The 22,229-nt window shown below is 42.1% G+C and overlaps 20 non-coding genes across 20 annotated transcripts; all 20 read left to right on the forward strand.

The window, feature by feature from the left end:
• The first annotated feature begins 795 nt into the window (after positions 1-795).
• On the forward strand, positions 796-877 carry TRNAL-AAG (transfer RNA leucine (anticodon AAG)). Its single transcript has one exon. It is a non-coding gene; the product is annotated as a tRNA-Leu (tRNA).
• A 1,589-nt stretch (positions 878-2,466) lies between these two features.
• Positions 2,467-2,548, forward strand: TRNAL-AAG (transfer RNA leucine (anticodon AAG)). The gene has a single exon. It is a non-coding gene; the product is annotated as a tRNA-Leu (tRNA).
• Positions 2,549-3,025: 477 nt separating this feature from the next.
• Positions 3,026-3,107, forward strand: TRNAL-AAG (transfer RNA leucine (anticodon AAG)). Its single transcript has one exon. It is a non-coding gene; the product is annotated as a tRNA-Leu (tRNA).
• A 1,036-nt stretch (positions 3,108-4,143) lies between these two features.
• On the forward strand, positions 4,144-4,225 carry TRNAL-AAG (transfer RNA leucine (anticodon AAG)). Its single transcript has one exon. It is a non-coding gene; the product is annotated as a tRNA-Leu (tRNA).
• Positions 4,226-4,696: 471 nt separating this feature from the next.
• Positions 4,697-4,778, forward strand: TRNAL-AAG (transfer RNA leucine (anticodon AAG)). Its single transcript has one exon. It is a non-coding gene; the product is annotated as a tRNA-Leu (tRNA).
• A 1,589-nt stretch (positions 4,779-6,367) lies between these two features.
• On the forward strand, positions 6,368-6,449 carry TRNAL-AAG (transfer RNA leucine (anticodon AAG)). The gene has a single exon. It is a non-coding gene; the product is annotated as a tRNA-Leu (tRNA).
• A 477-nt stretch (positions 6,450-6,926) lies between these two features.
• TRNAL-AAG (transfer RNA leucine (anticodon AAG)) lies at positions 6,927-7,008 on the forward strand. Its single transcript has one exon. It is a non-coding gene; the product is annotated as a tRNA-Leu (tRNA).
• A 471-nt stretch (positions 7,009-7,479) lies between these two features.
• TRNAL-AAG (transfer RNA leucine (anticodon AAG)) lies at positions 7,480-7,561 on the forward strand. The gene has a single exon. It is a non-coding gene; the product is annotated as a tRNA-Leu (tRNA).
• Positions 7,562-8,594: 1,033 nt separating this feature from the next.
• On the forward strand, positions 8,595-8,676 carry TRNAL-AAG (transfer RNA leucine (anticodon AAG)). Its single transcript has one exon. It is a non-coding gene; the product is annotated as a tRNA-Leu (tRNA).
• Positions 8,677-9,712: 1,036 nt separating this feature from the next.
• Positions 9,713-9,794, forward strand: TRNAL-AAG (transfer RNA leucine (anticodon AAG)). The gene has a single exon. It is a non-coding gene; the product is annotated as a tRNA-Leu (tRNA).
• Positions 9,795-10,830: 1,036 nt separating this feature from the next.
• TRNAL-AAG (transfer RNA leucine (anticodon AAG)) lies at positions 10,831-10,912 on the forward strand. Its single transcript has one exon. It is a non-coding gene; the product is annotated as a tRNA-Leu (tRNA).
• A 2,148-nt stretch (positions 10,913-13,060) lies between these two features.
• TRNAL-AAG (transfer RNA leucine (anticodon AAG)) lies at positions 13,061-13,142 on the forward strand. Its single transcript has one exon. It is a non-coding gene; the product is annotated as a tRNA-Leu (tRNA).
• A 1,036-nt stretch (positions 13,143-14,178) lies between these two features.
• On the forward strand, positions 14,179-14,260 carry TRNAL-AAG (transfer RNA leucine (anticodon AAG)). Its single transcript has one exon. It is a non-coding gene; the product is annotated as a tRNA-Leu (tRNA).
• Positions 14,261-16,954: 2,694 nt separating this feature from the next.
• TRNAL-AAG (transfer RNA leucine (anticodon AAG)) lies at positions 16,955-17,036 on the forward strand. Its single transcript has one exon. It is a non-coding gene; the product is annotated as a tRNA-Leu (tRNA).
• Positions 17,037-18,075: 1,039 nt separating this feature from the next.
• TRNAL-AAG (transfer RNA leucine (anticodon AAG)) lies at positions 18,076-18,157 on the forward strand. The gene has a single exon. It is a non-coding gene; the product is annotated as a tRNA-Leu (tRNA).
• Positions 18,158-18,628: 471 nt separating this feature from the next.
• Positions 18,629-18,710, forward strand: TRNAL-AAG (transfer RNA leucine (anticodon AAG)). The gene has a single exon. It is a non-coding gene; the product is annotated as a tRNA-Leu (tRNA).
• Positions 18,711-20,299: 1,589 nt separating this feature from the next.
• Positions 20,300-20,381, forward strand: TRNAL-AAG (transfer RNA leucine (anticodon AAG)). The gene has a single exon. It is a non-coding gene; the product is annotated as a tRNA-Leu (tRNA).
• Positions 20,382-20,858: 477 nt separating this feature from the next.
• Positions 20,859-20,940, forward strand: TRNAL-AAG (transfer RNA leucine (anticodon AAG)). The gene has a single exon. It is a non-coding gene; the product is annotated as a tRNA-Leu (tRNA).
• A 471-nt stretch (positions 20,941-21,411) lies between these two features.
• On the forward strand, positions 21,412-21,493 carry TRNAL-AAG (transfer RNA leucine (anticodon AAG)). The gene has a single exon. It is a non-coding gene; the product is annotated as a tRNA-Leu (tRNA).
• A 477-nt stretch (positions 21,494-21,970) lies between these two features.
• TRNAL-AAG (transfer RNA leucine (anticodon AAG)) lies at positions 21,971-22,052 on the forward strand. The gene has a single exon. It is a non-coding gene; the product is annotated as a tRNA-Leu (tRNA).
• Positions 22,053-22,229: the final 177 nt, after the last annotated feature.

Raw genomic sequence — 22,229 nt, forward strand, 5'->3', positions numbered from 1 at the left:
ATAGCCTAGAAACATCTGAAAAAGCAGTAGTGCGGTAATACTGTTGAACTCACTTGCGTTTGCTTCCTTTCTAACTGGAGGAATGCATTTTCAGCCTTCTGCTGCCATCATTAAATATTCAGCTCGAATGCAGCAACAATTCTTCTTTTTAAATCAAATTCTGGAAAAGGATTTCTTGCCAGGAGAAATGTTCTTTATGAAATCTCTTGGACATTTTGATCCAAAATTATCCACTTTTTCATGGTAGCATGGCCGAGCGGTCTAAGGCGCTGGATTAAGGCTCCAGTCGCTTTGGAGGCGTGGGTTCGAATCCCACTGCTGCCAGTTTTCAATTTTGAAAGCTCTCAAGTTGCTTTCTGAACATTTTAGTGGTCAGAAGAACTTGCTTTTGATGATGCTCAGAAATGGACTTTTTGGCCTTTTCTGAAACCGAACAAACTGTATAAGAAAAGGCTTTTGATGATATTCCCAAGATGTTATGGCACAGATTAAGCTACCCCGATGCGCTAGCTAAGTAGACATTAGGCGCACTCCACGATCTTGCACTTCAAAGCCTTCAATAGCCTAGAAACATCTGAAAAAGCAGTAGTGCGGTAATACTGTTGAACTCACTTGCGTTTGCTTCCTTTCTAACTGGAGGAATGCATTTTCAGCCTTCTGCTGCCATCATTAAATATTCAGCTCGAATGCAGCAATTCTTTTTAAATCAAATTCTGGAAAAGGATTTCTTGCCAGGAGAAATGTTCTTTATGAAATCTCTTGGACATTTTGATCCAAAATTATCCACATTTTCATGGTAGCATGGCCGAGCGGTCTAAGGCGCTGGATTAAGGCTCCAGTCTCTTTGGAGGCGTGGGTTCGAATCCCACTGCTGCCAGTTTTCAATTTTGAAAGCTCTCAAGTTGCTTTCTGAACATTTTAGTGGTCAGAAGAACTTGCTTTTGAGGATGCTCAGAAATGGACTTTTTGGCCTTTTCTGAAACCGAACAAACTGTATAAGAAAAGGCTTTTGATGATATTCCCAAGATGTTATGGCACAGATTAAGCTACCCTGATGCGCTAGCTAAGTAGACATTAGGCGCACTCCACGATCTTGCACTTCAAAGCCTTCAATAGCCTAGAAACATCTGAAAAAGCAGTAGTGCGGTAATACTGTTGAACTCACTTGCGTTTGCTTCCTTTCTAACTGGAGGAATGCATTTTCAGCCTTCTGCTGCCATCATTAAATATTCAGCTCGAATGCAGCAACAATTCTTTTTAAATCAAATTCTGGAAAAGGATTTCTTGGCAGGAGAAATGTTCTTTATGAAATCTCTTGGACATTTTGATCCAAAATTATCCACTTTTTCATGGTAGCATGGCCGAGCGGTCTAAGGCGCTGGATTAAGGCTCCAGTCTCTTTGGAGGTGTGGGTTCGAATCCCACTGCTGCCAGTTTTCAATTTTGAAAGCTCTCAAGTTGCTTTCTGAACATTTTAGTGGTCAGAAGAACTTGCTTTTGAGGATGCTCAGAAATGGACTTTTTGGCCTTTTCTGAAACCGAACAAACTCTATAAGAAAAGGCTTTTGATGATATTCCCAAGATGTTATGGCACAGATTAAGCTACCCTGATGCGCTAGCTAAGTAGACATTAGGCGCACTCCACGATCTTGCACTTCAAAGCCTTCAATAGCCTAGAAACATCTGAAAAAGCAGTAGTGCGGTAATACTGTTGAACTCACTTGCGTTTGCTTCCTTTCTAACTGGAGGAATGCATTTTCAGCCTTCTGCTGCCATCATTAAATATTCAGCTCGAATGCAGCAACAATTCTTCTTTTTAAATCAAATTCTGGAAAAGGATTTCTTGCCAGGAGAAATGTTCTTTATGAAATCTCTTGGACATTTTGATCCAAAATTATCCACTTTTTCATGGTAGCATGGCCGAGCAGTCTAAGGCGCTGGATTAAGGCTCCAGTCTCTTTGGAGGTGTGGGTTCGAATCCCACTGCTGCCAGTTTTCAATTTTGAAAGCTCTCAAGTTGCTTTCTGAACATTTTAGTGGTCAGAAGAACTTGCTTTTGATGATGCTCAGAAATGGACTTTTTGGCCTTTTCTGAAACCGAACAAACTGTATAAGAAAAGGCTTTTGATGATATTCCCAAGATGTTATGGCACAGATTAAGCTACCCTGATGCGCTAGCTAAGTAGACATTAGGCGCACTCCACGATCTTGCACTTCAAAGCCTTCAATAGCCTAGAAACATCTGAAAAAGCAGTAGTGCGGTAATACTGTTGAACTCACTTGCGTTTGCTTCCTTACTAACTGGAGGAATGCATTTTCAGCCTTCTGCTGCCATCATTAAATATTCAGCTCGAATGCAGCAATTCTTCTTTTTAAATCAAATTCTGGAAAAGGATTTCTTGCCAGGAGAAATGTTCTTTATGAAATCTCTTGGACATTTTGATTCAAAATTATCCACTTTTTCATGGTAGCATGGCCGAGCGGTCTAAGGCGCTGGATTAAGGCTCCAGTCTCTTTGGAGGCGTGGGTTCGAATCCCACTGCTGCCAGTTTTCAATTTTGAAAGCTCTCAAGTTGCTTTCTGAACATTTTAGTGGTCAGAAGAACTTGCTTTTGATGATGCTCAGAAATGGACTTTTTGGCCTTTTCTGAAACCGAACAAACTGTATAAGAAAAGGCTTTTGATGATATTCCCAAGATGTTATGGCACAGATTAAGCTACCCTGATGCGCTAGCTAAGTAGACATTAGGCGCACTCCACGATCTTGCACTTCAAAGCCTTCAATAGCCTAGAAACATCTGAAAAAGCAGTAGTGCGGTAATACTGTTGAACTCACTTGCGTTTGCTTCCTTTCTAACTGGAGGAATGCATTTTCAGCCTTCTGCTGCCATCATTAAATATTCAGCTCGAATGCAGCAACAATTCTTCTTTTTAAATCAAATTCTGGAAAAGGATTTCTTGCCAGGAGAAATGTTCTTTATGAAATCTCTTGGACATTTTGATCCAAAATTATCCACTTTTTCATGGTAGCATGGCCGAGCGGTCTAAGGCGCTGGATTAAGGCTCCAGTCTCTTTGGAGGCGTGGGTTCGAATCCCACTGCTGCCAGTTTTCAATTTTGAAAGCTCTCAAGTTGCTTTCTGAACATTTTAGTGGTCAGAAGAACTTGCTTTTGATGATGCTCAGAAATGGACTTTTTGGCCTTTTCTGAAACCGAACAAACTCTATAAGAAAAGGCTTTTGATGATATTCCCAAGATGTTATGGCACAGATTAAGCTACCCCGATGCGCTAGCTAAGTAGACATTAGGCGCACTCCACGATCTTGCACTTCAAAGCCTTCAATAGCCTAGAAACATCTGAAAAAGCAGTAGTGCGCTAATACTGTTGAACTCACTTGCGTTTGCTTCCTTTCTAACTGGAGGAATGCATTTTCAGCCTTCTGCTGCCATCATTAAATATTCAGCTCGAATGCAGCAACAATTCTTCTTTTTAAATCAAATTCTGGAAAAGGATTTCTTGCCAGGAGAAATGTTCTTTATGAAATCTCTTGGACATTTTGATCCAAAATTATCCACTTTTTCATGGTAGCATGGCCGAGCGGTCTAATGCGCTGGATTAAGGCTCCAGTCTCTTTGGAGGCGTGGGTTCGAATCCCACTGCTGCCAGTTTTCAATTTTGAAAGCTCTCAAGTTGCTTTCTGAACATTTTAGTGGTCAGAAGAACTTGCTTTTGATGATGCTCAGAAACGGACTTTTTGGCCTTTTCTGAAACCGAACAAACTCTATAAGAAAAGGCTTTTGATGATATTCCCAAGATGTTATGGCACAGATTAAGCTACCCCGATGCGCTAGCTAAGTAGACATTAGGCGCACTCCACGATCTTGCACTTCAAAGCCTTCAATAGCCTAGAAACATCTGAAAAAGCAGTAGTGCGGTAATACTGTTGAACTCACTTGCGTTTGCTTCCTTTCTAACTGGAGGAATGCATTTTCAGCCTTCTGCTGCCATCATTAAATATTCAGCTCGAATGCAGCAACAATTCTTCTTTTTAAATCAAATTCTGGAAAAGGATTTCTTGCCAGGAGAAATGTTCTTTATGAAATCTCTTGGACATTTTGATCCAAAATTATCCACTTTTTCATGGTAGCATGGCCGAGCGGTCTAAGGCGCTGGATTAAGGCTCCAGTCTCTTTGGAGGCGTGGGTTCGAATCCCACTGCTGCCAGTTTTCAATTTTGAAAGCTCTCAAGTTGCTTTCTGAACATTTTAGTGGTCAGAAGAACTTGCTTTTGATGATGCTCAGAAATGGACTTTTTGGCCTTTTCTGAAACCGAACAAACTCTATAAGAAAAGGCTTTTGATGATATTCCCAAGATGTTATGGCACAGATTAAGCTACCCCGATGCGCTAGCTAAGTAGACATTAGGCGCACTCCACGATCTTGCACTTCAAAGCCTTCAATAGCCTAGAAACATCTGAAAAAGCAGTAGTGCGGTAATACTGTTGAACTCACTTGCGTTTGCTTCCTTTCTAACTGGAGGAATGCATTTTCAGCCTTCTGCTGCCATCATTAAATATTCAGCTCGAATGCAGCAATTCTTTTTAAATCAAATTCTGGAAAAGGATTTCTTGCCAGGAGAAATGTTCTTTATGAAATCTCTTGGACATTTTGATCCAAAATTATCCACATTTTCATGGTAGCATGGCCGAGCGGTCTAAGGCGCTGGATTAAGGCTCCAGTCTCTTTGGAGGCGTGGGTTCGAATCCCACTGCTGCCAGTTTTCAATTTTGAAAGCTCTCAAGTTGCTTTCTGAACATTTTAGTGGTCAGAAGAACTTGCTTTTGAGGATGCTCAGAAATGGACTTTTTGGCCTTTTCTGAAACCGAACAAACTGTATAAGAAAAGGCTTTTGATGATATTCCCAAGATGTTATGGCACAGATTAAGCTACCCTGATGCGCTAGCTAAGTAGACATTAGGCGCACTCCACGATCTTGCACTTCAAAGCCTTCAATAGCCTAGAAACATCTGAAAAAGCAGTAGTGCGGTAATACTGTTGAACTCACTTGCGTTTGCTTCCTTTCTAACTGGAGGAATGCATTTTCAGCCTTCTGCTGCCATCATTAAATATTCAGCTCGAATGCAACAACAATTCTTTTTAAATCAAATTCTGGAAAAGGATTTCTTGCCAGGAGAAATGTTCTTTATGAAATCTCTTGGACATTTTGATCCAAAATTATCCACTTTTTCATGGTAGCATGGCCGAGCGGTCTAAGGCGCTGGATTAAGGCTCCAGTCTCTTTGGAGGTGTGGGTTCGAATCCCACTGCTGCCAGTTTTCAATTTTGAAAGCTCTCAAGTTGCTTTCTGAACATTTTAGTGGTCAGAAGAACTTGCTTTTGAGGATGCTCAGAAATGGACTTTTTGGCCTTTTCTGAAACCGAACAAACTCTATAAGAAAAGGCTTTTGATGATATTCCCAAGATGTTATGGCACAGATTAAGCTACCCTGATGCGCTAGCTAAGTAGACATTAGGCGCACTCCACGATCTTGCACTTCAAAGCCTTCAATAGCCTAGAAACATCTGAAAAAGCAGTAGTGCGGTAATACTGTTGAACTCACTTGCGTTTGCTTCCTTTCTAACTGGAGGAATGCATTTTCAGCCTTCTGCTGCCATCATTAAATATTCAGCTCGAATGCAGCAACAATTCTTCTTTTTAAATCAAATTCTGGAAAAGGATTTCTTGCCAGGAGAAATGTTCTTTATGAAATCTCTTGGACATTTTGATCCAAAATTATCCACTTTTTCATGGTAGCATGGCCGAGCAGTCTAAGGCGCTGGATTAAGGCTCCAGTCTCTTTGGAGGTGTGGGTTCGAATCCCACTGCTGCCAGTTTTCAATTTTGAAAGCTCTCAAGTTGCTTTCTGAACATTTTAGTGGTCAGAAGAACTTGCTTTTGATGATGCTCAGAAATGGACTTTTTGGCCTTTTCTGAAACCGAACAAACTATATAAGAAAAGGCTTTTGATGATATTCCCAAGATGTTATGGCACAGATTAAGCTACCCTGATGCGCTAGCTAAGTAGACATTAGGCGCACTCCACGATCTTGCACTTCAAAGCCTTCAATAGCCTAGAAACATCTGAAAAAGCAGTAGTGCGGTAATACTGTTGAACTCACTTGCGTTTGCTTCCTTACTAACTGGAGGAATGCATTTTCAGCCTTCTGCTGCCATCATTAAATATTCAGCTCGAATGCAGCAATTCTTCTTTTTAAATCAAATTCTGGAAAAGGATTTCTTGCCTGGAGAAATGTTCTTTATGAAATCTCTTGGACATTTTGATTCAAAATTATCCACTTTTTCATGGTAGCATGGCCGAGCGGTCTAAGGCGCTGGATTAAGGCTCCAGTCTCTTTGGAGGCGTGGGTTCGAATCCCACTGCTGCCAGTTTTCAATTTTGAAAGCTCTCAAGTTGCTTTCTGAACATTTTAGTGGTCAGAAGAACTTGCTTTTGATGATGCTCAGAAATGGACTTTTTGGCCTTTTCTGAAACCGAACAAACTGTATAAGAAAAGGCTTTTGATGATATTCCCAAGATGTTATGGCACAGATTAAGCTACCCTGATGCGCTAGCTAAGTAGACATTAGGCGCACTCCACGATCTTGCACTTCAAAGCCTTCAATAGCCTAGAAACATCTGAAAAAGCAGTAGTGCGGTAATACTGTTGAACTCACTTGCGTTTGCTTCCTTTCTAACTGGAGGAATGCATTTTCAGCCTTCTGCTGCCATCATTAAATATTCAGCTCGAATGCAGCAACAATTCTTCTTTTTAAATCAAATTCTGGAAAAGGATTTCTTGCCAGGAGAAATGTTCTTTATGAAATCTCTTGGACATTTTGATCCAAAATTATCCACTTTTTCATGGTAGCATGGCCGAGCGGTCTAAGGCGCTGGATTAAGGCTCCAGTCTCTTTGGAGGCGTGGGTTCGAATCCCACTGCTGCCAGTTTTCAATTTTGAAAGCTCTCAAGTTGCTTTCTGAACATTTTAGTGGTCAGAAGAACTTGCTTTTGATGATGCTCAGAAATGGACTTTTTGGCCTTTTCTGAAACCGAACAAACTCTATAAGAAAAGGCTTTTGATGATATTCCCAAGATGTTATGGCACAGATTAAGCTACCCCGATGCGCTAGCTAAGTAGACATTAGGCGCACTCCACGATCTTGCACTTCAAAGCCTTCAATAGCCTAGAAACATCTGAAAAAGCAGTAGTGCGGTAATACTGTTGAACTCACTTGCATTTGCTTCCTTTCTAACTGGAGGAATGCATTTTCAGCCTTCTGCTGCCATCATTAAATATTCAGCTCGAATGCAGCAATTCTTTTTAAATCAAATTCTGGAAAAGGATTTCTTGCCAGGAGAAATGTTCTTTATGAAATCTCTTGGACATTTTGATCCAAAATTATCCACATTTTCATGGTAGCATGGCCGAGCGGTCTAAGGCGCTGGATTAAGGCTCCAGTCTCTTTGGAGGCGTGGGTTCGAATCCCACTGCTGCCAGTTTTCAATTTTGAAAGCTCTCAAGTTGCTTTCTGAACATTTTAGTGGTCAGAAGAACTTGCTTTTGAGGATGCTCAGAAATGGACTTTTTGGCCTTTTCTGAAACCGAACAAACTGTATAAGAAAAGGCTTTTGATGATATTCCCAAGATGTTATGGCACAGATTAAGCTACCCTGATGCGCTAGCTAAGTAGACATTAGGCGCACTCCACGATCTTGCACTTCAAAGCCTTCAATAGCCTAGAAACATCTGAAAAAGCAGTAGTGCGGTAATACTGTTGAACTCACTTGCGTTTGCTTCCTTTCTAACTGGAGGAATGCATTTTCAGCCTTCTGCTGCCATCATTAAATATTCAGCTCGAATGCAGCAACAATTCTTTTTAAATCAAATTCTGGAAAAGGATTTCTTGCCAGGAGAAATGTTCTTTATGAAATCTCTTGGACATTTTGATCCAAAATTATCCACTTTTTCATGGTAGCATGGCCGAGCGGTCTAAGGCGCTGGATTAAGGCTCCAGTCTCTTTGGAGGTGTGGGTTCGAATCCCACTGCTGCCAGTTTTCAATTTTGAAAGCTCTCAAGTTGCTTTCTGAACATTTTAGTGGTCAGAAGAACTTGCTTTTGAGGATGCTCAGAAATGGACTTTTTGGCCTTTTCTGAAACCGAACAAACTCTATAAGAAAAGGCTTTTGATGATATTCCCAAGATGTTATGGCACAGATTAAGCTACCCTGATGCGCTAGCTAAGTAGACATTAGGCGCACTCCACGATCTTGCACTTCAAAGCCTTCAATAGCCTAGAAACATCTGAAAAAGCAGTAGTGCGGTAATACTGTTGAACTCACTTGCGTTTGCTTCCTTTCTAACTGGAGGAATGCATTTTCAGCCTTCTGCTGCCATCATTAAATATTCAGCTCGAATGCAGCAACAATTCTTCTTTTTAAATCAAATTCTGGAAAAGGATTTCTTGCCAGGAGAAATGTTCTTTATGAAATCTCTTGGACATTTTGATCCAAAATTATCCACTTTTTCATGGTAGCATGGCCGAGCGGTCTAAGGCGCTGGATTAAGGCTCCAGTCTCTTTGGAGGCGTGGGTTCGAATCCCACTGCTGCCAGTTTTCAATTTTGAAAGCTCTCAAGTTGCTTTCTGAACATTTTAGTGGTCAGAAGAACTTGCTTTTGAGGATGCTCAGAAATGGACTTTTTGGCCTTTTCTGAAACCGAACAAACTCTATAAGAAAAGGCTTTTGATGATATTCCCAAGATGTTATGGCACAGATTAAGCTACCCCGATGCACTAGCTAAGTAGACATTAGGCGCACTCCACGATCTTGCACTTCAAAGCCTTCAATAGCCTAGAAACATCTGAAAAAGCAGTAGTGCGGTAATACTGTTGAACTCACTTGCGTTTGCTTCCTTTCTAACTGGAGGAATGCATTTTCAGCCTTCTGCTGCCATCATTAAATATTCAGCTCGAATGCAGCAACAATTCTTCTTTTTAAATCAAATTCTGGAAAAGGATTTCTTGCCAGGAGAAATGTTCTTTATGAAATCTCTTGGACATTTTGATCCAAAATTATCCACTTTTTCATGGTAGCATGGCCGAGCAGTCTAAGGCGCTGGATTAAGGCTCCAGTCTCTTTGGAGGTGTGGGTTCGAATCCCACTGCTGCCAGTTTTCAATTTTGAAAGCTCTCAAGTTGCTTTCTGAACATTTTAGTGGTCAGAAGAACTTGCTTTTGATGATGCTCAGAAATGGACTTTTTGGCCTTTTCTGAAACCGAACAAACTGTATAAGAAAAGGCTTTTGATGATATTCCCAAGATGTTATGGCACAGATTAAGCTACCCTGATGTGCTAGCTAAGTAGACATTAGGCGCACTCCACGATCTTGCACTTCAAAGCCTTCAATAGCCTAGAAACATCTGAAAAAGCAGTAGTGCGGTAATACTGTTGAACTCACTTGCGTTTGCTTCCTTTCTAACTGGAGGAATGCATTTTCAGCCTTCTGCTGCCATCATTAAATATTCAGCTCGAATGCAGCAACAATTCTTCTTTTTAAATCAAATTCTGGAAAAGGATTTCTTGCCAGGAGAAATGTTCTTTATGAAATCTCTTGGACATTTTGATCCAAAATTATCCACTTTTTCATGGTAGCATGGCCGAGCGGTCTAAGGCGCTGGATTAAGGCTCCAGTCTCTTTGGAGGCGTGGGTTCGAATCCCACTGCTGCCAGTTTTCAATTTTGAAAGCTCTCAAGTTGCTTTCTGAACATTTTAGTGGTCAGAAGAACTTGCTTTTGAGGATGCTCAGAAATGGACTTTTTGGCCTTTTCTGAAACCGAACAAACTCTATAAGAAAAGGCTTTTGATGATATTCCCAAGATGTTATGGCACAGATTAAGCTACCCCGATGCGCTAGCTAAGTAGACATTAGGCGCACTCCACGATCTTGCACTTCAAAGCCTTCAATAGCCTAGAAACATCTGAAAAAGCAGTAGTGCGGTAATACTGTTGAACTCACTTGCGTTTGCTTCCTTTCTAACTGGAGGAATGCATTTTCAGCCTTCTGCTGCCATCATTAAATATTCAGCTCGAATGCAGCAACAATTCTTCTTTTTAAATCAAATTCTGGAAAAGGATTTCTTGCCAGGAGAAATGTTCTTTATGAAATCTCTTGGACATTTTGATCCAAAATTATCCACTTTTTCATGGTAGCATGGCCGAGCAGTCTAAGGCGCTGGATTAAGGCTTCAGTCTCTTTGGAGGCATGGGTTCGAATCCCACTGCTGCCAGTTTTCAATTTTGAAAGCTCTCAAGTTGCTTTCTGAACATTTTAGTGGTCAGAAGAACTTGCTTTTGAGGATGCTCAGAAATGGACTTTTTGGCCTTTTCTGAAACCGAACAAACTGTATAAGAAAAGGCTTTTGATGATATTCCCAAGATGTTATGGCACAGATTAAGCTACCCTGATGCGCTAGCTAAGTAGACATTAGGCGCACTCCACGATCTTGCACTTCAAAGCCTTCAATAGCCTAGAAACATCTGAAAAAGCAGTAGTGCGGTAATACTGTTGAACTCACTTGCGTTTGCTTCCTTTCTAACTGGAGGAATGCATTTTCAGCCTTCTGCTGCCATCATTAAATATTCAGCTCGAATGCAGCAACAATTCTTCTTTTTAAATCAAATTCTGGAAAAGGATTTCTTGCCAGGAGAAATGTTCTTTATGAAATCTCTTGGACATTTTCATCCAAAATTATCCACTTTTTCATGGTAGCATGGCCGAGCGGTCTAAGGCGCTGGATTAAGGCTCCAGTCTCTTTGGAGGCGTGGGTTCGAATCCCACTGCTGCCAGTTTTCAATTTTGAAAGCTCTCAAGTTGCTTTCTGAACATTTTAGTGGTCAGAAGAACTTGCTTTTGAGGATGCTCAGAAATGGACTTTTTGGCCTTTTCTGAAACCGAACAAACTCTATAAGAAAAGGCTTTTGATGATATTCCCAAGATGTTATGGCACAGATTAAGCTACCCCGATGCGCTAGCTAAGTAGACATTAGGCGCACTCCACGATCTTGCACTTCAAAGCCTTCAATAGCCTAGAAACATCTGAAAAAGCAGTAGTGCGGTAATACTGTTGAACTCACTTGCGTTTGCTTCCTTTCTAACTGGAGGAATGCATTTTCAGCCTTCTGCTGCCATCATTAAATATTCAGCTCGAATGCAGCAACAATTCTTCTTTTTAAATCAAATTCTGGAAAAGGATTTCTTGCCAGGAGAAATGTTCTTTATGAAATCTCTTGGACATTTTGATCCCACATTATCCACTTTTTCATGGTAGCATGGCCGAGCGGTCTAATGCGCTGGATTAAGGCTCCAGTCTCTTTGGAGGCGTGGGTTCGAATCCCACTGCTGCCAGTTTTCAATTTTGAAAGCTCTCAAGTTGCTTTCTGAACATTTTAGTGGTCAGAAGAACTTGCTTTTGATGATGCTCAGAAATGGACTTTTTGGCCTTTTCTGAAACCGAACAAACTCTATAAGAAAAGGCTTTTGATGATATTCCCAAGATGTTATGGCACAGATTAAGCTACCCTGATGCGCTAGCTAAGTAGACATTAGGCGCACTCCACGATCTTGCACTTCAAAGCCTTCAATAGCCTAGAAACATCTGAAAAAGCAGTAGTGCGGTAATACTGTTGAACTCACTTGCGTTTGCTTCCTTTCTAACTGGAGGAATGCATTTTCAGCCTTCTGCTGCCATCATTAAATATTCAGCTCGAATGCAGCAACAATTCTTCTTTTTAAATCAAATTCTGGAAAAGGATTTCTTGCCAGGAGAAATGTTCTTTATGAAATCTCTTGGACATTTTGATCCAAAATTATCCACTTTTTCATGGTAGCATGGCCGAGCGGTCTAAGGTGCTGGATTAAGACTCCAGTCTCTTTGGAGGCGTGGGTTCGAATCGCACTGCTGCCAGTTTTCAATTTTGAAAGCTCTCAAGTTGCTTTCTGAACATTTTAGTGGTCAGAAGAACTTGCTTTTGATGATGCTCAGAAATGGACTTTTTGGCCTTTTCTGAAACCGAACAAACTCTATAAGAAAAGGCTTTTGATGATATTCCCAAGATGTTATGGCACAGATTAAGCTACCCCGATGCGCTAGCTAAGTAGACATTAGGCGCACTCCACGATCTTGCACTTCAAAGCCTTCAATAGCCTAGAAACATCTGAAAAAGCAGTAGTGCGGTAATACTGTTGAACTCACTTGCGTTTGCTTCCTTTCTAACTGGAGGAATGCATTTTCAGCCTTCTGCTGCCATCATTAAATATTCAGCTCGAATGCAGCAATTCTTTTTAAATCAAATTCTGGAAAAGGATTTCTTGCCAGGAGAAATGTTCTTTATGAAATCTCTTGGACATTTTGATCCAAAATTATCCACATTTTCATGGTAGCATGGCCGAGCGGTCTAAGGCGCTGGATTAAGGCTCCAGTCTCTTTGGAGGCGTGGGTTCAAATCCCACTGCTGCCAGTTTTCAATTTTGAAAGCTCTCAAGTTGCTTTCTGAACATTTTAGTGGTCAGAAGAACTTGCTTTTGAGGATGCTCAGAAATGGACTTTTTGGCCTTTTCTGAAACCGAACAAACTGTATAAGAAAAGGCTTTTGATGATATTCCCAAGATGTTATGGCACAGATTAAGCTACCCTGATGCGCTAGCTAAGTAGACATTAGGCGCACTCCACGATCTTGCACTTCAAAGCCTTCAATAGCCTAGAAACATCAGAAAAAGCAGTAGTGCGGTAATACTGTTGAACTCACTTGCGTTTGCTTCCTTTCTAACTGGAGGAATGCATTTTCAGCCTTCTGCTGCCATCATTAAATATTCAGCTCGAATGCAGCAACAATTCTTCTTTTTAAATCAAATTCTGGAAAAGGATTTCTTGCCAGGAGAAATGTTCTTTATGAAATCTCTTGGACATTTTGATCCAAAATTATCCACTTTTTCATGGTAGCATGGCCGAGCGGTCTAAGGCGCTGGATTAAGGCTCCAGTCTCTTTGGAGGCGTGGGTTCGAATCCCACTGCTGCCAGTTTTCAATTTTGAAAGCTCTCAAGTTGCTTTCTGAACATTTTAGTGGTCAGAAGAACTTGCTTTTGAGGATGCTCAGAAATGGACTTTTTGGCCTTTTCTGAAACCGAACAAACTCTATAAGAAAAGGCTTTTGATGATATTCCCAAGATGTTATGGCACAGATTAAGCTACCCCGATGCGCTAGCTAAGTAGACATTAGGCGCACTCCACGATCTTGCACTTCAAAGCCTTCAATAGCCTAGAAACATCTGAAAAAGCAGTAGTGCGGTAATACTGTTGAACTCACTTGCGTTTGCTTCCTTTCTAACTGGAGGAATGCATTTTCAGCCTTCTGCTGCCATCATTAAATATTCAGCTCGAATGCAGCAACAATTCTTCTTTTTAAATCAAATTCTGGAAAAGGATTTCTTGCCAGGAGAAATGTTCTTTATGAAATCTCTTGGACATTTTGATCCAAAATTATCCACTTTTTCATGGTAGCATGGCCGAGCGGTCTAAGGCGCTGGATTAAGGCTCCAGTCTCTTTGGAGGCGTGGGTTTGAATCCCACTGCTGCCAGTTTTCAATTTTGAAAGCTCTCAAGTTGCTTTCTGAACATTTTAGTGGTCAGAAGAACTTGCTTTTGAGGATGCTCAGAAATGGACTTTTTGGCCTTTTCTGAAACCGAACAAACTGTATAAGAAAAGGCTTTTGATGATATTCCCAAGATGTTATGGCACAGATTAAGCTACCCTGATGCGCTAGCTAAGTAGACATTAGGCGCACTCCACGATCTTGCACTTCAAAGCCTTCAATAGCCTAGAAACATCTGAAAAAGCAGTAGTGCGGTAATACTGTTGAACTCACTTGCGTTTGCTTCCTTTCTAACTGGAGGAATGCATTTTCAGCCTTCTGCTGCCATCATTAAATATTCAGCTCGAATGCAGCAACAATTCTTCTTTTTAAATCAAATTCTGGAAAAGGATTTCTTGCCAGGAGAAATGTTCTTTATGAAATCTCTTGGACATTTTCATCCAAAATTATCCACTTTTTCATGGTAGCATGGCCGAGCGGTCTAAGGCGCTGGATTAAGGCTCCAGTCTCTTTGGAGGCGTGGGTTCGAATCCCACTGCTGCCAGTTTTCAATTTTGAAAGCTCTCAAGTTGCTTTCTGAACATTTTAGTGGTCAGAAGAACTTGCTTTTGAGGATGCTCAGAAATGGACTTTTTGGCCTTTTCTGAAACCGAACAAACTCTATAAGAAAAGGCTTTTGATGATATTCCCAAGATGTTATGGCACAGATTAAGCTACCCCGATGCGCTAGCTAAGTAGACATTAGGCGCACTCCACGATCTTGCACTTCAAAGCCTTCAATAGCCTAGAAACATCTGAAAAAGCAGTAGTGCGGTAATACTGTTGAACTCACTTGCGTTTGCTTCCTTTCTAACTGGAGGAATGCATTTTCAGCCTTCTGCTGCCATCATTAAATATTCAGCTCGAATGCAGCAACAATTCTTCTTTTTAAATCAAATTCTGGAAAAGGATTTCTTGCCAGGAGAAATGTTCTTTATGAAATCTCTTGGACATTTTGATCCAAAATTATCCACTTTTTCATGGTAGCATGGCCGAGCAGTCTAAGGTGCTGGATTAAGGCTCCAGTCTCTTTGGAGGTGTGGGTTCGAATCCCACTGCTGCCAGTTTTCAATTTTGAAAGCTCTCAAGTTGCTTTCTGAACATTTTAGTGGTCAGAAGAACTTGCTTTTGATGATGCTCAGAAATGGACTTTTTGGCCTTTTCTGAAACCGAACAAACTGTATAAGAAAAGGCTTTTGATGATATTCCCAAGATGTTATGGCACAGATTAAGCTACCCTTATGTGCTAGCTAAGTAGACATTAGGCGCACTCCACGATCTTGCACTTCAAAGCCTTCAATAGCCTAGAAACATCTGAAAAAGCAGTAGTGCGGTAATACTGTTGAACTCACTTGCGTTTGCTTCCTTTCTAACTGGAGGAATGCATTTTCAGCCTTCTGCTGCCATCATTAAATATTCAGCTCGAATGCAGCAATTCTTCTTTTTAAATCAAATTCTGGAAAAGGATTTCTTGCCAGGAGAAATGTTCTTTATGAAATCTCTTGGACATTTTGATCCAAAATTATCCACTTTTTCATGGTAGCATGGCCGAGCGGTCTAAGGCGCTGGATTAAAGGAGATGTCTCGAGGAAGCAGTTAAATTTTTTTTTTGCCCAGTCCCCCCCATTAAGTACACATTACTAAGCCCCCCTGTAAATGACATTTCTAGCTGGTTTGTACTTACCGTTCCAGCGTTTCAGCAACTTATAAAGTTTTCTCAAGATGGCCGCCGGCTCTTTCCCCGTCGCTCGCTGCAGCCCGACGTGCGCGCTCCCGAGACGCCGCCAGCTGTGTCTCCATGGCAACCGGACGCATCGCAGCCGCCGACCAGACGCCCCGCAGCCGCCGACCAGACGCCCACCGCCAGGCAGCAGGTAAGGCGCTAGCCCCCGGCTCCCCAGCGCTAGACCCTCAGCCCAGGTGAAGGCCCCGGAGCCCAGCGCTAGGTTCCGGAGCCCAGCGCTAGTTCCCCCGGCCTAGCGACAGCCCCCCCCGGACTAGCGACAGCCCCCCCCGGCCTAGCGGCAGCCCCCCCCGGCCTAGCGACAGCCCCCCCATCGCAGCGGCAGCCCCCCCCCCCCCGGCCTAGCGACAGCCCCCCCGGCCTAGCGCTAGTTCCCCCATCACAGCGGCAGCCCCCCCCCCGGCGCAGCCCGGCGCAGCGGCAGCCCCCCCCATCGCAGCGACAGCCCCCCCGGCCTAGCGCTAGTTCCCCCATCGCAGCGACAGCCCCCCCCCGGCGCAGCGCTAGTTCCCCCCCGACCCATCACTTACCTGGGACGCTTCTCGGGGCTGCTGGGCTGGCCTGGGCTTCTCCGCTGGGCAGCTCCAGTTTCTGCACCTTCCTCTAACAGAGGAAGGTGCAGAATGGCCGCTGCAGCGCGCTCCCGAGCAGTGACAGCTCGTCTGCGCATGCGCAGAAGAGCTGTAGCGGGGAGCACACTGAAGCGGCTCGTGCTGAATAGAGAAGACCGGACTGCGCAAGCGCGTCTAAAAAAGCAAGCTGCCAGCGAATTTAGACGGAACCATGGAGACGAGGACGCTAGCAACGGAGCAGGTAAGTGGAATAACTTCTGTATGGCTCATATTTAATGCACAATGTACATTACAAAGTGCATTAATATGGCCATACGGAAGTGTATAACCCCACTTGGTTTCGCGAGACCACCCCTTTAAGGCTCCAGTCTCTTTGGAGGCGTGGGTTCGAATCCCACTGCTGCCAGTTTTCAATTTTGAAAGCTCTCAAGTTGCTTTCTGAACATTTTAGTGGTCAGAAGAACTTGCTTTTGATGATGCTCAGAAATGGACTTTTTGGCCTTTTCTGAAACCGAACAAACTGTATAAGAAAAGGCTTTTGATGATATTCCCAAGATGTTATGGCACAGATTAAGCTACCCTGATGCGCTAGCTAAGTAGACATTAGGCGCACTCCACGATCTTGCACTTCAAAGCCTTCAATAGCCTAGAAACATCTGAAAAAGCAGTAGTGCGGTAATACTGTTGAACTCACTTGCGTTTGCTTCCTTTCTAACTGGAGGAATGCATTTTCAGCCTTCTGCTGCCATCATTAAATATTCAGCTCGAATGCAGCAACAATTCTTCTTTTTAAATCAAATTCTGGAAAAGGATTTCTTGCCAGGAGAAATGTTCTTTATGAAATCTCTTGGACATTTTGATCCAAAATTATCCACTTTTTCATGGTAGCATGGCCGAGCGGTCTAAGGCGCTGGATTAAGGCTCCAGTCTCTTTGGAGGCGTGGGTTCGAATCCCACTGCTGCCAGTTTTCAATTTTGAAAGCTCTCAAGTTGCTTTCTGAACATTTTAGTGGTCAGAAGAACTTGCTTTTGATGATGCTCAGAAATGGACTTTTTGGCCTTTTCTGAAACCGAACAAACTCTATAAGAAAAGGCTTTTGATGATATTCCCAAGATGTTATGGCACAGATTAAGCTACCCCGATGCGCTAGCTAAGTAGACATTAGGCGCACTCCACGATCTTGCACTTCAAAGCCTTCAATAGCCTAGAAACATCTGAAAAAGCAGTAGTGCGGTAATACTGTTGAACTCACTTGCGTTTGCTTCCTTTCTAACTGGAGGAATGCATTTTCAGCCTTCTGCTGCCATCATTAAATATTCAGCTCGAATGCAGCAACAATTCTTCTTTTTAAATCAAATTCTGGAAAAGGATTTCTTGCCAGGAGAAATGTTCTTTATGAAATCTCTTGGACATTTTGATCCAAAATTATCCACTTTTTCATGGTAGCATGGCCGAGCGGTCTAATGCGCTGGATTAAGGCTCCAGTCTCTTTGGAGGCGTGGGTTCGAATCCCACTGCTGCCAGTTTTCAATTTTGAAAGCTCTCAAGTTGCTTTCTGAACATTTTAGTGGTCAGAAGAACTTGCTTTTGATGATGCTCAGAAACGGACTTTTTGGCGGCCTTTTCTGAAACCGAACAAACTCTATAAGAAAAGGCTTTTGATGATATTCCCAAGATGTTATGGCACAGATTAAGCTACCCCGATGCGCTAGCTAAGTAGACATTAGGCGCACTCCACGATCTTGCACTTCAAAGCCTTCAATAGCCTAGAAACATCTGAAAAAGCAGTAGTGCGGTAATACTGTTGAACTCACTTGCGTTTGCTTCCTTTCTAACTGGAGGAATGCATTTTCAGCCTTCTGCTGCCATCATTAAATATTCAGCTCGAATGCAGCAACAATTCTTCTTTTTAAATCAAATTCTGGAAAAGGATTTCTTGCCAGGAGAAATGTTCTTTATGAAATCTCTTGGACATTTTGATCCAAAATTATCCACTTTTTCATGGTAGCATGGCCGAGCGGTCTAAGGCGCTGGATTAAGGCTCCAGTCTCTTTGGAGGCGTGGGTTCGAATCCCACTGCTGCCAGTTTTCAATTTTGAAAGCTCTCAAGTTGCTTTCTGAACATTTTAGTGGTCAGAAGAACTTGCTTTTGATGATGCTCAGAAATGGACTTTTTGGCCTTTTCTGAAACCGAACAAACTGTATAAGAAAAGGCTTTTGATGATATTCCCAAGATGTTATGGCACAGATTAAGCTACCCCGATGCGCTAGCTAAGTAGACATTAGGCGCACTCCACGATCTTGCACTTCAAAGCCTTCAATAGCCTAGAAACATCTGAAAAAGCAGTAGTGCGGTAATACTGTTGAACTCACTTGCGTTTGCTTCCTTTCTAACTGGAGGAATGCATTTTCAGCCTTCTGCTGCCATCATTAAATATTCAGCTCGAATGCAGCAATTCTTTTTAAATCAAATTCTGGAAAAGGATTTCTTGCCAGGAGAAATGTTCTTTATGAAATCTCTTGGACATTTTGATCCAAAATTATCCACATTTTCATGGTAGCATGGCCGAGCGGTCTAAGGCGCTGGATTAAGGCTCCAGTCTCTTTGGAGGCGTGGGTTCGAATCCCACTGCTGCCAGTTTTCAATTTTGAAAGCTCTCAAGTTGCTTTCTGAACATTTTAGTGGTCAGAAGAACTTGCTTTTGAGGATGCTCAGAAATGGACTTTTTGGCCTTTTCTGAAACCGAACAAACTGTATAAGAAAAGGCTTTTGATGATATTCCCAAGATGTTATGGCACAGATTAAGCTACCCTGATGCGCTAGCTAAGTAGACATTAGGCGCACTCCACGATCTTGCACTTCAAAGCCTTCAATAGCCTAGAAACATCTGAAAAAGCAGTAGTGCGGTAATACTGTTGAACTCACTTGCGTTTGCTTCCTTTCTAACTGGAGGAATGCATTTTCAGCCTTCTGCTGCCATCATTAAATATTCAGCTCGAATGCAGCAACAATTCTTTTTAAATCAAATTCTGGAAAAGGATTTCTTGGCAGGAGAAATGTTCTTTATGAAATCTCTTGGACATTTTGATCCAAAATTATCCACTTTTTCATGGTAGCATGGCCGAGCGGTCTAAGGCGCTGGATTAAGGCTCCAGTCTCTTTGGAGGTGTGGGTTCGAATCCCACTGCTGCCAGTTTTCAATTTTGAAAGCTCTCAAGTTGCTTTCTGAACATTTTAGTGGTCAGAAGAACTTGCTTTTGAGGATGCTCAGAAATGGACTTTTTGGCCTTTTCTGAAACCGAACAAACTCTATAAGAAAAGGCTTTTGATGATATTCCCAAGATGTTATGGCACAGATTAAGCTACCCTGATGCGCTAGCTAAGTAGACATTAGGCGCACTCCACGATCTTGCACTTCAAAGCCTTCAATAGCCTAGAAACATCTGAAAAAGCAGTAGTGCGGTAATACTGTTGAACTCACTTGCGTTTGCTTCCTTTCTAACTGGAGGAATGCATTTTCAGCCTTCTGCTGCCATCATTAAATATTCAGCTCGAATGCAGCAACAATTCTTCTTTTTAAATCAAATTCTGGAAAAGGATTTCTTGCCAGGAGAAATGTTCTTTATGAAATCTCTTGGACATTTTGATCCAAAATTATCCACTTTTTCATGGTAGCATGGCCGAGCAGTCTAAGGCGCTGGATTAAGGCTCCAGTCTCTTTGGAGGTGTGGGTTCGAATCCCACTGCTGCCAGTTTTCAATTTTGAAAGCTCTCAAGTTGCTTTCTGAACATTTTAGTGGTCAGAAGAACTTGCTTTTGATGATGCTCAGAAATGGACTTTTTGGCCTTTTCTGAAACCGAACAAACTGTATAAGAAAAGGCTTTTGATGATATTCCCAAGATGTTATGGCACAGATTAAGCTACCCTGATGCGCTAGCTAAGTAGACATTAGGCGCACTCCACGATCTTGCACTTCAAAGCCTTCAATAGCCTAGAAACATCTGAAAAAGCAGTAGTGCGGTAATACTGTTGAACTCACTTGCGTTTGCTTCCTTACTAACTGGAGGAATGCATTTTCAGCCTTCTGCTGCCATCATTAAATATTCAGCTCGAATGCAGCAATTCTTCTTTTTAAATCAAATTCTGGAAAAGGATTTCTTGCCAGGAGAAATGTTCTTTATGAAATCTCTTGGACATTTTGATTCAAAATTATCCACTTTTTCATGGTAGCATGGCCGAGCGGTCTAAGGCGCTGGATTAAGGCTCCAGTCTCTTTGGAGGCGTGGGTTCGAATCCCACTGCTGCCAGTTTTCAATTTTGAAAGCTCTCAAGTTGCTTTCTGAACATTTTAGTGGTCAGAAGAACTTGCTTTTGATGATGCTCAGAAATGGACTTTTTGGCCTTTTCTGAAACCGAACAAACTGTATAAGAAAAGGCTTTTGATGATATTCCCAAGATGTTATGGCACAGATTAAGCTACCCTGATGCGCTAGCTAAGTAGACATTAGGCGCACTCCACGATCTTGCACTTCAAAGCCTTCAATAGCCTAGAAACATCTGAAAAAGCAGTAGTGCGGTAATACTGTTGAACTCACTTGCGTTTGCTTCCTTTCTAACTGGAGGAATGCATTTTCAGCCTTCTGCTGCCATCATTAAATATTCAGCTCGAATGCAGCAACAATTCTTCTTTTTAAATCAAATTCTGGAAAAGGATTTCTTGCCAGGAGAAATGTTCTTTATGAAATCTCTTGGACATTTTGATCCAAAATTATCCACTTTTTCATGGTAGCATGGCCGAGCGGTCTAAGGCGCTGGATTAAGGCTCCAGTCTCTTTGGAGGCGTGGGTTCGAATCCCACTGCTGCCAGTTTTCAATTTTGAAAGCTCTCAAGTTGCTTTCTGAACATTTTAGTGGTCAGAAGAACTTGCTTTTGATGATGCTCAGAAATGGACTTTTTGGCCTTTTCTGAAACCGAACAAACTGTATAAGAAAAGGCTTTTGATGATATTCCCAAGATGTTATGGCACAGATTAAGCTACCCCGATGCGCTAGCTAAGTAGACATTAGGCGCACTCCACGATCTTGCACTTCAAAGCCTTCAATAGCCTAGAAACATCTGAAAAAGCAGTAGTGCGGTAATACTGTTGAACTCACTTGCATTTGCTTCCTTTCTAACTGGAGGAATGCATTTTCAGCCTTCTGCTGCCATCATTAAATATTCAGCTCGAATGCAGCAATTCTTTTTAAATGAAATTCTGGAAAAGGATTTCTTGCCAGGAGAAATGTTCTTTATGAAATCTCTTGGACATTTTGATCCAAAATTATCCACATTTTCATGGTAGCATGGCCGAGCGGTCTAAGGCGCTGGATTAAGGCTCCAGTCTCTTTGGAGGCGTGGGTTCGAATCCCACTGCTGCCAGTTTTCAATTTTGAAAGCTCTCAAGTTGCTTTCTGAACATTTTAGTGGTCAGAAGAACTTGCTTTTGAGGATGCTCAGAAATGGACTTTTTGGCCTTTTCTGAAACCGAACAAACTGTATAAGAAAAGGCTTTTGATGATATTCCCAAGATGTTATGGCACAGATTAAGCTACCCTGATGCGCTAGCTAAGTAGACATTAGGCGCACTCCACGATCTTGCACTTCAAAGCCTTCAATAGCCTAGAAACATCTGAAAAAGCAGTAGTGCGGTAATACTGTTGAACTCACTTGCGTTTGCTTCCTTTCTAACTGGAGGAATGCATTTTCAGCCTTCTGCTGCCATCATTAAATATTCAGCTCGAATGCAGCAACAATTCTTCTTTTTAAATCAAATTCTGGAAAAGGATTTCTTGCCAGGAGAAATGTTCTTTATGAAATCTCTTGGACATTTTGATCCAAAATTATCCACTTTTTCATGGTAGCATGGCCGAGCGGTCTAAGGCGCTGGATTAAGGCTCCAGTCTCTTTGGAGGCGTGGGTTCGAATCCCACTGCTGCCAGTTTTCAATTTTGAAAGCTCTCAAGTTGCTTTCTGAACATTTTTGTGGTCAGAAGAACTTGCTTTTGATGATGCTCAGAAATGGACTTTTTGGCCTTTTCTGAAACCGAACAAACTCTATAAGAAAAGGCTTTTGATGATATTCCCAAGATGTTATGGCACAGATTAAGCTACCCCG

Source organism: Eleutherodactylus coqui, chromosome 13 (genome assembly GCF_035609145.1).
Source record: "Eleutherodactylus coqui strain aEleCoq1 chromosome 13, aEleCoq1.hap1, whole genome shotgun sequence".
Lineage (NCBI taxonomy): Eukaryota > Metazoa > Chordata > Amphibia > Anura > Eleutherodactylidae > Eleutherodactylus > Eleutherodactylus coqui.